Genomic DNA, 9,912 nt, shown 5'->3' with positions numbered 1-9,912 from the left:
CCCACCCCCTACCCCCCCACCCCACCCCCAAAAAATTTTAAGTTTGCTTTTAAAAAATATTTTCAATTTCAAAAATTATTTTCTACCCTAGTAAAAATAAAAGATATTTCTCAAAAAAAAAAAATCATTCATAAATCAAACACTAAAAATCTTTTCCGAAAAATATTTTCTACTGACCAACCAAACATGAGAAAAGAAGTCAAAAATCAACTTATTTTCCAGTAAAACATTTTCTAGGAAAACATTTTCCTTCCTACCAAACACACCCATAATCACTTTAACAACTACTTGAAACCTATTGAGCTTAAGGTACTTCCACTTCAAGAACAACAATCCCTTCTTTATTTCTATTAGCATCAATTTCATCCAATCTCTGTTGTCTTTTCAAATAAATTATGCTGCTCATGATTTTAACAACTTTATGCAGGGTGTGGTACTGATACTTGACTAGTAGTGGACATATAATTGAAAAATAAAGACTGATTATTTATTTATTTATTTCAATTTCTTAGTTTATTTTTGTTGGTTCATGGTTTAATCTTTTACAACGTCAAATTTTTAATTTAAAAGAGTTCGAAAAATATGAAGTTCTTGAATAAAAATTGGCTTTGGCAGCTCTAAAAATAAGTCTACAAAAATAGCATGAAACAGCGTTGTCACTTGTCATATCAGTTTTATCAACTTTTTGTAGCCGTGTGAATATTTTTTATAGATGACTAAAATGTTACAAGTCAATGTCAATCCTTTATATTTGACGTATAATTAAGGGCAAAAAACATAAGTATATAAAATAAGCACTTTAATAATCACTATATAGCAAAAGTTTCAATCCGTATGTGGTTTTTGATTGAATTGAGGTATATATATTGAAAGTTTAAAATAATAATCTTGTTTAAATTGGTGATTAGTTAAAATTGGTGTATTTCATATATCAAAATAACAACCAAATTTTATATTATCTTAATAGTTACAACCATTTTATATAGCAACATGGTTAGCGTTTTTCTATTAATACATCATACTGTATAAACCATTTTGTTAACACACATATATATATATATATATTGGCGAATGTGATGGTGTAGAAATTGTACTGTAGATATTGAGCTTCTTTTATTTTATTTTTGTAGATGTGTTGGTGTATTTGACATATTTGAGATAATTTATAGACACCAAATTTGTTTGGTGTATACGTATGTGTTTGTGGTATATGTAGTTAAATAACTTGGTAGTTTGTATGTTTTGTGGTTTTTGGTTGATTTAATATATATGCATTGATAAATTAAAGAACAAACGTTAAATTGGTTAAGTACTTAGTAGTTTGTGTTAGTGTATTTCATACCAAAATAACAACATAACTAGTATACTAACTTAAGTAAAACATAACTAGTATACTAACTTAATTATTAAAATCATTTTGTATATCAACATGATTGCAATTTTGAATTAAAAGACAACCAATCTTTTATGTTGAATTAAATTGTAACAACATTATGTTTTATATGGATATCGCTGAATTTCTTAAGGTTTGGTTTGGCTGGTTTGGTGTTGAAAAAAAAATCGATCACTCTTGATTTGGTTTGGTATTAAAAGAAAAAAAGTCAAATCGAACCCAAATCAAAATTTGACATAACATATATATATATATATATATATATATATATATATATTATAATTTTATTTTATTAATAGATAAAAAATCTTATTTATAATCTACTTTGTTAATATATTTTTAGTTAGTTTATAGTTTTATGTTTAGATATATTATTTCAAATTTGGGCTTGTTAAATTTTGTAAATATTTTATTTTGTATTAAGATCGAAAGTTACAATTATATTATTATAGTTTTTCAAATTCGAAGTTAACAATTTACTTTGTAAATATTTTGTTTTGTATTCAGATTGATTGTAGCCTTTAATCTTATTAATTTAACATAATGAACGTTGATATTTCAATAAAAGTATTTTGTACTCATGTGAATTTACCGTCTTTCTGAATATTTCTTTTCATTTAATATTTTTAAAGTTTAGCTTATCACACATGTAAGTGAAAATATATTTGATCTCTTTTTCAAACACCGTATAGTTGTAAAAAACCGAAAAAATAAAAAATCGAAAGAACCGACTAAAGTCGAAACCGAAAAATCCAACTTTATGTGGTTTGATTTGGTTTTTAGATTTAATAAATCGACATAATTGGTTTGAGTTTTTTTTAATGAAAAACCAAATCAAACAGACCTATGTACACCCCTAATTGTCATTAGATGTTTGTTACTAATCTTAACTGACATATGATGCCTACTAGTGCATGGTATTCGTACTGATGCTACTCTCGCACTTTCTTTTGAGTGTAGACTGTGATCCATATATGTTCATGTGTCCCTGTATTTAGCCGAATTTACTTGTAGATCTGAGGATGAGTTTCTTCTATTCAAGTTGCCACTCTTTCTCGTTTTTTATGTCTTTCTTCCTGACATTGAGATACCTTATTTACTATTCATTAGTTTCTATTCTTAGACAATTCTATTTAAAGGTTTAGTTCGCTGACTTTCGAATTATGAGAATGTTTGTTTAGACTTCCACACTTCTCATTTATTTAGTTGGAGGCTTATTTAATTATGTGGAGCTTCTTAAACTATGGTAGTTCACTTAGTTATTGCGTCAGTTAGGTGTTATGTTTTTGTTTGCCCATAAAGAATTTGGTATGGGTGTCAATCACGATGATTAGAATAATGGTAGAATATAACTATATTAAGTATAACATTTATATCATGTATTGTACATTCTATCAAACATACTAAGAGTTTGAATATGAAATCAAAGACTAAAAAAGAAAGACGAGAGTTCTCCTTGCTTGATGCAAATCTCTGGAGAGATAGAGATGCGGGGGACAAGAAAGAGAGAGAGAGGAGCAATGGAGGAGAGAGGTGAGCGAGACAAGGGGAGAGAGCTAGTGAGGAAAGAGGAGAGAAGAGAGAGACGAGCGAGAGTTTGAGAGAGGAGAGATTTGCTATAGTACAACTATATACTGTGATTCATTTAAACTACAATTGTGATTCATTTAAAATACATAATACATTTTTACCTTACTACATGTAATTTTTCCCAAAAAAAAAAGAAGAAGATGAAGAAGCTTGTGCATCGTCTTTCGCTAAATGACGTTATTAGATACTCTTTCGGTCTTAATTTGTGTTTCATACTATTTATACTTATTCATTTCAAGGAGAATGCCATTTTTTTAAGTATTAAGATAACTAGTGCACTTGTCCGAGCTTCGCGCGGATATAAAAAGATATTAAATATATTTTAAAATAATTAATAAATGATATAATAAAAGAGAAAAATACAAATTAAGTTACGATTCTGATATTATTTATTCAGAAAAATTGCTAAAAAATCTCATGCTGCATCTTCAATTTAAAATTGCTGATAAAAAAGATGAAAACATAAAAATTGATATGAAAAGCTTCAGTTAAGTAATAATCTAATTATCATAGTTTCATACTAAATTCAATGATTCTTATAGTAATATTAGTGGTTCAACCAACAACACTAAATCTACTCGATCATAAATTACATAACTTTTTTTTTTTTTGTATAAATGACTCTATAATAAAAAATAAACAAATCAAAATATATTTGTGCTAAATCATGGTGAGAGAAAAAAAATACTTGAATTACATTCGAACATATTTATTCCCGAGATTCAAAAGTTAGAGAAATTTTTTTCGATATTTGAATCTCGTATTGGCATTCATTTACTATATATTTGTATCACATAAGATCCATTAATATTAAAAATATATATTTGAACTTTCGTTCTTATAGTATGCATTGCGAGAAGAGAAAATCAAGTTGCTATAGTGAAACACTGTCGTTGAGGTTTTACTTTTACAATAAAAATAAAATAAAATAAATCACATAATTTATCGCATAGAGATTATCACTAGTGAGAAGAAATAATTTTTTAAAAAGAATACGTGTATGCAACGACGAAGATGTAGAAATAGTACCAAGAGTTGAATAATTTTTTATAACACTAATACAATTGTTCCTATTATTACGATATTATTGTGGTAATTATTATACATGTCTCAAAATAGGTTTTTATAAGTGTCATTTCAAGGAGTTGTAAATTTGTATATTAAATATTTGAAGGTTATGGATATGATAGGTTAGGAGTTATAGACATTACTAAATTAATTAAGATTTAAATTTATGTAATTGAAGAGGTATGAATTAAGAAGATGATTTTATAAAATAAAATAATTGAAAAATTGTCAAAAAAAAAAAAAAAGAAGATAAATAGGATCTTTGGTCATTGAGAAGTGCCACATCACTTTTTTATTTTTTATCTATCTATATATATATTGTCCTGTTTTTGGCTTTTATCGTTATTGTGTTTAAATTTTTTCTTTTTTATTCATTAATTTATGTACTATATATTAATTTCACATTAGTCTTGCTTTATTATTTCAATAAAACCTGAAAGGTGAAACATCCGCTCTCTTTCTTAACCGATTAGAAAATAAATGTTCATCATTTCTAATAAATTAAAGTATATGCTTACACTTTGTATAAATTATATGCATATAGTTTATTTGGATGGAAAGTGCAATAGCATATAATATTAGATTTCTCTTTTTCTTTCTTTCTTCTTTCATATTTTTCATTGAGGTATCAACTATATTCTTTTAATTGTTTATATGATACAATTTTTAGAGCTGGTCATTTTTAATTATTACGTAATAATAATAGAAATGTGTGTATGTAATCCACACAAAGAAGATTAATTTATATATGACTTTCTTTAATACTTTAAACACAAATTTGTTATTAAGAGAACTATATGACGAAATTTAATTTTTTTCTTAATCAATAAGAGAGTTAAATAAACCATGATTTGTATCATCTAGAATTTAAAAAAAATAATATTAAATATATAATTACAATAGAGAAAAGTGATAATTATAAGTATTAGACATGTCAAAACCAAACTATGCAAGGATGTCTAACATTAATATTCTCTAGAAACGACAAAAAAAGACCTCATGGTTTGTATAATCAAGAATAAAAAAAAATTAAATATATATAATTACAGTAAAAAAAAAAAAAAAAGGTGATATTATACTATGCATGTCCAAACATTTTACCTTGTAAAATTCAACTATGTAAAACATTCTTCATTATACAAATATCTCTCATCAATTCTACCGTTAGTAAAAGTTGCTTAGCTCTTTGTTAAAAAAGATTCATTCATTGTTTAGGCAATATGTAGGGATTATAAATATAATTAATTAAAGGAACTGTTAAAAGCGAAATGGGAAATTAATAACTGATCAATTCTACTATACGGCGCGTTTCATAAAAATGATAAACTCTACTGTAAGTTCATCATCATCCTCCAACTTACTCATAAGAGATCTGGAGTACGTTCATCCTTGATTAAGAGTGTTGTATTATTATTGTACAAACATACGTCTATCAACATGACTCCATATAAAGTAGAGTTATATATGGAAGTGTTGGCAACTAAATAGATAAACCACGTTGATGTGATTCTATTGGCCTTTCTGGCATCGGGATATATAAGTCGATCAAAATTTATGGAATTTAGTCCGGCTGAGTTGCAGTCCATATGAATGTCTTGTTTCTGCAAAATAAAACAACAAAATTTCTCCAATAACAGAAAAACAATCTATTGCAAAATGCCTTCTATAAGTAGATTAAATTTTAATGAAACATCAAATCAAAATAAATACTAAAGGACTTCTCCCTATCTGCTAACAGAAACATTGGTACCAAAAATGAATATTCAAAAAATTTACCATGTACTAAAATAATCAAAACAAAGTTTAATTACTTTCAAAGTTAGGTATCTGCTAACAGAAACATACCTAGCGCGACATTAAATTTTTTGTTTTATTTAACCTTTTTTTATAAATATCATGTAGATTTTATTCTTTAGTAATACATATAACTTAACAATCACAGATAATATTAGGATTTTAAAAATTTTAAACTAATTCTATAAAAATAATTAATATATTATTTTTAAATTAATAGGATAAAGTAGTTATACCTATTAATTTAAAATCAAAGAAAAAAAAAGTATCCTCATAAAATTAATATATCCTTTAATAATAAATGCATAGTAATAGTTATTCATTTCTCTATTTTATCAGGATGCTTCCTCTTTCTATACCATATACAAATTCTTTTCAAAAGTTAATTAAACTGATAAATAATCATAAAATTATAATTATAATTTTCTTAAAATACAAAATATTAAATGATTATCATTAAAATATTTTCGTGATATTAAAAAATTATTATGACTTTGTAAATTTTTGGAATAACTAAATTCTCATAGAGAAAAAGGGTTTTCAATACACAATGAACACAAAGTTATAGGTAATATCTTTGAACGCCATTTTAAATTAAAAAGAAAATAATTTAACCTACTAAAGAAAATCATAACTCTAGTTTTAGCTATAATTCAAATTATTGCAAAATATATTGTAACCTCTTTAGCACACTCCTTTCAAGTTCAATCATGTAAAATAGGATAATTTTTATTTAATCAAATATAATATCATTAATTAAGAATCCAAAATATGAAAAGAACCGATCATCTTCTATTCCTTTAATTTACTATATGTCTCATCTTTTTATTAAAGCTATTTATTTCTTTTATAGAAATAATAATAATCAAATTTCAACTTTTCACATGAAATGTTTAATACTATAAAAGTAATACAAATTTAAATATTTTACATATGTATTTCTGAAATTTTTTTCAATTGTGTACGATTCTTTTCTTTTTTTTTTTACTTTCGTTCACATATTTATCAAAAATAGTTATAAATAGATAGATATTGGAAAAACAAACATATTTTTTTTGTTTTTAATATCTCTATATACTCCATGGGCAAATGGGTAGGAAAATAAATAGTTGTGGAGAACGTGAGCAAAGGTGTGGTTACTTCAAATATGAAAAGTTACTTTTAAATTTTAAAAATTCAATGACAAAAATATACAATTTTTAAACCGATTATTTTTTTAAATAACAAAAGCTATTTATTTACGATTTGAGTAATACTTTGATGAAAAATAATATGTACGGATATATGAAATGATAGAACTCTAAAATCTTATATGTCCTTAAACTATATTAAGGATTAAGAATATAACTAAAATAATGAATATAATTTTTTCCGTGGAATAATTGTGTTAAATTTTGTGAAATAAACTTATGATCCTTGTGTTGTATTCGTTGAAACTCCACAAAATAATTCACATAACAAAGAGTAGCGTAGACTAAATAAATTTTACCAAAAAAAAAAGTTAGATCGAAAATCTATCAAAATATAATACAACGGAGAAATCTAAGAGCAATAGATGAAAGAATAACTAAAAAATAGTTTGTTACCTTCTTATCTTGGTGAGTCAGCCAATGAAGAATAAGATGTGTGAATATTTGTGATCTGATAAGTTTCATCTTTGTACAATTCCAACTTTCAACCTCCATTGCCTATTATTGATAAGTTCATCCCGAGTAGGCATATTTTATCGAAAAACGTATATATTTGAAAAAATATTGATACTCACCCATTTAAATTATAAATATACAATAAATAACTATTTTTAGAGAAACAATCTATATAATTTAAAAGACTTAAACACATTATTACATATTACATATTAATAAAGTGGTATAACTTGTTGAGTAGATGTCTTGGATTAAAATTCCAAACAGTATGCAGCAAATTCCAAAAAAGAAACAGGAAAAAAGATATGCATGTTAACAATACAATGCATGTACCGAAAGGAGTGAATATTTAAAGCGTATATTGACTTCTCAAATGAAAAATTAATTCCTAAATATGTGCTTCATTATCTATTAAAGTTTAAAACGGTAAAAGTAACTGCTTGTAAGTTTACATCATTACCCGATTGTTTTAAAAATTGTAAAAGGTTAATTGTCTGTTAAAAGAAATCTGATAAACATAAACTGCTTTATATGTAGATTTTAAAAATAACTAATTTTAATCATTTAAAGTACTGAAAATTTGTGATGTTGACATGTGTCATTTTTTCTTATCCTTTTATATATAGATTTTAAAATTTATTAAAAAAATTAGGCGGTTAGCATTTTATTAGGAACAAAAAAATTCAATTTATTTAAACAAAAAAAAGAGATCAATACAACAGCTTCTTAACGTAAACAAATTTTTAAAACCGTTTTTAATTTCTGTTTTTTTTTATAAAAAAATGATTTGTTATTTATTATTTAATATATCTACAAATTTTGTGGTGTTGACACGTGACACTTTTTCTTCTCCTATGATATATAGATAGATTAGCTAGTCAGATTAATATTGTGTTAATATTATATGAGAATGGATGATAATTAAAATGTCAAAAAAAAGAAAAATACAAATACTGATCAAAGAAGCATGCCACATTCGCAGACTTATGTTTCTGCTCAATCTATATATATATATATATATATATATAATAGATTTTAAATGAATTATTTATAATTATACAACTATTAATTGTTTGTTTTAAACCACAAAAAAATTAAAATTTATTTCTAAAAACTTAGTAACGAATAAACAACATCAGTAATATCAGTTGTGTTAGGCCTTAATTTACGCGGCATAATTGAAATTTCTAAATTCAAACTTTAAACTATAGAACTTCAGAAACGTTAATTTTATGAAATAAATTTATATATTTAAAAATTACGTAAAAATATGTTATAACTTACAATAACTATCAACTTAAAATATTTTTAAAACATATAAAAAATATTTTAATCAAAATTGTTACTATCACATACTACTTGCATTCACTTTTAATTGTCATAGTTTCCTTTTAGAGTCAACCTATAAAATTTTTGACTGACATTTTATTTCCTTTTTAGAGTCAATCTATAAAAACTTTGACTAACATTTTATGATGTATTTTTTAATCATATTGATATGCAAAAAATTGTAATTTATACTCCATCTATCCATTTTTAATTGTTGCGCTTTTCGAAAATTAATTTGACTAATTTTCAAAGTGAAACTAGATTACATTAATTCGATCTTTTAAACAAAAAATTAGATATTCGAAAACTATACGAAAAATACTATAAATTGTATTTTTTTGCATATCAATATGATTAAAATAAATACATCCAAAAATTTTGGTGAAAATTCTTATCGTTTGATTCTAAGAAAATAAATTATGACAATTAACAATGGATGGAGGGAATAGTATTTTTCGTATAGATTTTCGAAAATGGACGGAGAAAGTAATAAAAAAAGGAAAAATTACTTAAATACACAACACTTCTTTACCTATTCTCAATATTTCCCTACTCTTTTACTAAAATACAAAAATTCCTTATTTTCCCCAATTCAACTTAACCGAATATTTTATTAGTTTAAGTATCCGCCCATTAATTAAGTATCCGTGTTGCTAACAACTTAATAATTTAAGTATCCGCCCGTTATTAATTAAAGTTATTCACGCTGCTATATTATGCATCCGCCCGTTAATTAAGTATCCATGTTGCTAACAACTTAATAATTTAAGTATCCCGCCCGTTATTAATTAAAGTATCTGCGCTGCTATATTAAGTATCCACGCTGCTATATTATGTATTCGAAAAACAATAAAAAAAAAGAGATTTTTGGTAATTAATGAAAAAGTAGAAAAATGAAGTAATTTCTTTTTTTATACTATGTCATTTGCCTAATTTTTACAATAAAAAATTTAAACCCACTCACTAATAATTCCAAAATCAAACCCGTGAAGCCTTCCACACTCACTAAACACCATTATCATATTTGTAATTACACGTCCTTAATAACTCTCCGCCTTCAAAATCTATTCTTCATAATTATTCAACCTCACA

Source organism: Solanum stenotomum, chromosome 3 (genome assembly GCF_019186545.1).
Source record: "Solanum stenotomum isolate F172 chromosome 3, ASM1918654v1, whole genome shotgun sequence".
Taxonomy (NCBI): domain Eukaryota; kingdom Viridiplantae; phylum Streptophyta; class Magnoliopsida; order Solanales; family Solanaceae; genus Solanum; species Solanum stenotomum.
Note: the sequence above shows the minus strand (reverse complement) of the source record.